A 4,193-nucleotide genomic window follows, 5' to 3' on the forward strand; every position below is an offset into this window, starting at 1 on the left:
GCGCTGCAGGCAGCGGCAGGCTCCGGCCGCGCACCTGGCTGAGGAGCTGCCTGCGAGGAGCAGGCAGGAAGCGAGCGCGGCTCAGCGGGGTTTCCTCTCCAGCCGGACGGGACGGGTACTTCACCCGGGTAGCGCCACGGAACAGGCAGGGGTTGCTTGCCAGGCATCGGCCCCTCCTTCTCCTTCTGGGTAGCAACTGGTCCAAAGTGTAGTGAAGAGCTCGTATTGTCCCAGGTTGCAGCAGCAATCCTATACAACAACACAAACTCCTTATTTATTCCAGAAATCAATAGGCCCCACATCTCAAAAACAAACACTGTCCTCACTTGTTTATTCAGTTGTGCTCCATTTCGTCGATGGTCAAGCTGAGTTACTCTGCAAAGAGAAGAGAAAGTTTAATCGAGGACACACAGACAAACATAACGGCTGCCTGACGTCGCTTCAACACCACTATTTTGATATGAAGGTGTTGCCTGGGGGCAGCCCGCCACAGGGCAAATAACCCTTAGCACTTGGCGTCACCACAGAAGGAACAGCCCTGCATTCCCACATTGGAGATGCGGATATATGCTTGTGGAAGAGAGCCCTCCAGACCATCGTAGCGCTCCCAGAGCGATTAGGGAAGATCTCAGAGGCAGGGCCTGATTTCTTCTGCCTCAGTAGATTCAGCGTATATGAAAACAATACCAAGGAGATAAGGCTGAAGAGGTGAATTCATTAGAGAGGCACGTCATTGGCATAAGCCTTGTTCTATATTCTATACAAGCCTACATTGTTTATTCTGTGGTCTGAAACTCAACATTACCCAGGGAAATTCCCTGTTGTTTCAAGAAAACACTGTGACAGAAAGAACAGCACAGGTTTCCAGTCCTCACTGTGGATCTCAAAATGCATTAATATGCACCACTATTACAAACATTTGCAATATTGTTTTCCAAGTTGCCCTAGACCAAATGTTGGCTACCAACAATGATATCCTTTATCTGTTTACTCTCCTGTCTTAAAGACATTCCCAAAACCTGTAAAACTAGATTTTTCTCCCTCTTTATTTGGCAGACTGTAATTGCAATAAATAGTTTGGTCTCCTTAAATTTCTTCTGGGCAAGTTAATATCTAACATTTGTTAATGAGGAATGATGTGGTAATGTTCACACCTTCAAAATCAAATATAAATGCCAGGCTGCCTTCACTTTCAATTCTCCATGTGGTTAAGATAACACAAAGCTATGGCAAGTTATCATACATAAATAGGCAGGCTGTTTCCATTGCAATAAGTTGCAAAGATAGATTAATTTAAAAATAATTTTATACTAGGCAAGTGCCTAAAGGCAGTGCTTTTTATCACCACCGTTAAAAAGAAACTTGGCTTCAGACTTGTTCCAAGTCAAGAGGACTGGACCATGCCCCTGCTCGCCTGCGCTGGGAGCAGTGTTCACAGCCCAGGAGTTCCACCCAGCTCTCCTAATTCCAAAAGGAAAGTGGCTGCATCTGATATTACCCAGGGTGGAGGACAGGAAATGGGAGCAATAGTAAAGGTTTCAAAGGGCAGTGGAAGAATTCAGAACCCTTTGAAAGGGAAACAGATATTTCATTCCTCACCTTTAGTTCTACAGCGATCACGTGAAAGTCACAGCAATCCTCCTACAAAATTCTCAGAGGAAAGGGCACACAAGGAAGGCCACCTCTTTTGTTTGCTCCTAGCTGCAAGGAAGGGGACAAAACAGCATGGTTTGCCCTGAGAGGCCACAACCGCTTTTCAAATCAGGACAAGCTCTCCCTAGACCCTGAATAACCTCTATTTGAATTTAATATCTGATGGCCAGCCCTGCAAGATCCCCAAGAAAAGCAAGGGTAGAGTGAATCTCATCCGTGATGCCAACGTCCATAGGGTTTGCAAGCCAAAATACAGCTCCTGCATAAATAAGAAATTTCTCTTACATGGTTCTTTAGTTGTTCACCCTTAAACACCAAACTCAGACTTCTTTGTAACATCTTTGGCAATCAGGGCAAAAGCCTTTATGTGCATACAGGACAAGAATGGGGAGGAAAACTCAAAGCCGAGTAGCGTTTGAAGCAGGCAGCACAAGTGAACGCTGCAGCGTCTGCTAGCCATGCGTTTACCAGTCTCCTTTAGGGAGTGATAAAGAAGGAAGCCCATACCTTATGTTCCAAAGGGGGAGTCCCAGGCTTAAATACCAGAAAAATACCACCTGCATTTATAAGAACAGGTAAAATAGCTTATTTCACAGTTTAATCGCAAATCACAGTGCCTGAAGACATCACTGAGTCAGTTCATCAGCTCAAACCTGAAGTCTTGGGGGCAGCTCACTGCAAAAATGTAACTGTTTTGTACACACAGAAGAAACACCTCATTTGAAACACACAGACAGGATGCCGTCGCTCAAGGCTAGGAGTATCTTAATTAAGGCCAAAGCATCTTAATTTCCCAGGTATATTCTAGTGTTCACTGTTTTAATTACTTCTCTTTACAACACCCCAGACTAATTTAGGGTAGAGAACAGATAGTTTTCTTATTAAATAACTATGTTTTTTTAATATCACATTCAGTATATAGTCCCAAGTTTTGCTTTCTAGTCTAATCCTCTGAAAACCTAGCATTGTAGATGGGTGTAACTGTAGAGAAGTAGGGCTTCTACAGCATCGTATCATTACGAAAATACCGCTCTACTAACTTGCTTGTGATTGAACCTTTTACCTTCTTTTCCAGGGGGAAGCTTCCAAGGCAGAGCACACCCTTCCTTTGCATTATCTGAGTGAATGTACTTCATGTGTGGGAATTCTTAAAGCTTCAGCACTACATGGATTCTGCTTCCAGTGAGGTCAAGGAGCTGCAGATAAGGAAGCTATGTTTAGCACCTCTGAAAATCCCACAGCACGAACACCTGATATATTGTAATACCAGCAGACTTCAGTGTGTTCTCTGCATCTCTGAGGCACCCAGAACAGAGAGCGAGACTCTGCAGGTATTTGGTCTCAGTTCCAAGTAGACAAGCTGCATATATCCTAAGTTAATGCGTTTCTTAGGAATAAGGTATTTAACAACATACATCAGCGACACACATCAGCCACACTCGCATCCTTGTTGCAATTCCACTGAGAACAGATGTCTCAAGCTCAGTCCCAAGGAGGAAACAGGAGCCTCAGCTGTTCTCTAACAGGCCCCAGCTAGGGCAACATAATCTACTCAAGCTAAATATGCCAAGTGTCCAAGCGAGGGCATTGCTCCCTATGCACACTCTTCCCAGAATTTTCTGTTTATTCCTTTGACTTAAATTTTCAGTATACAGGACAGGAGAGGTCCTTAGGCCATAATCATGTTCTGCCTCAACTGGCTGCTCTCTATCCTGTTTTGCAACCCCTTTGAACAGATTTCCAACTGTGCCAATATCCTCTCTTAACAGCTTGCCATCCTGCAGCAGAGCCAGAGGACAAGAACTGTGCACTATTCACCTCTACTATGAAAGATCTGCTTGGACAAGCATTAAACTGATCTCCCAACTCTTATTTTTCCTCCCTCATAAAACTGAACAGCTAAATGTTTGTATCTGAAGTAGCTGAGGTACTTGATAGCCTCTTTAAGGGAATCAAGGTAACTCCAAAATGCAGAAATCATATCTGAAAGACAGACATTCAGGCCAGACTTCCAAATTAATTCAGGACTTCCTTAAATTTTCAAAGCAGCTGAAATTATGCACTTGGCTACAAAAGGCTTTAGCAGAACATCTGTGCCCAAGCCTACCAGAGAGGCTTTTGAAGTCAGGAGATATCATACAAATACGTAAGTTTCTTAGGAAGTCTGTTCCCTGTGAACGCTTGTGCAAGTTTAATCTTCCCTTCCCTCCTCTCCCAAGAGAGTAAGGACACCAATCACGAGTTTACTCAGTCAGCATCACCTGCATGCAACTTGTCTATAGTTCACATCTTCATGCTTGAAAGCCAAATTTGCGTATATGGTCCTCTATAGAGACTCTCTCATATCACGTTATCAGACAAAAACACCAGCTTTACTACTGGTTTGTTCTGAGGGCACCTGCAATTATTTCCATCTGTTATGAGGGGGGAAAAAAAGTAACCAGAGCAAGCTGTAAAGTAATAAACAATTTATTTTTTCTTTACATCAATATGAAAATAACATCACTTACGTTTTGTGATTCAAATTTCTTGTACCGCGT

Source organism: Pygoscelis adeliae, unplaced genomic scaffold (genome assembly GCF_000699105.1).
Source record: "Pygoscelis adeliae isolate BGI_AS28 unplaced genomic scaffold, ASM69910v1 Scaffold298, whole genome shotgun sequence".
Classification (NCBI taxonomy): Eukaryota; Metazoa; Chordata; class Aves; order Sphenisciformes; family Spheniscidae; genus Pygoscelis; species Pygoscelis adeliae.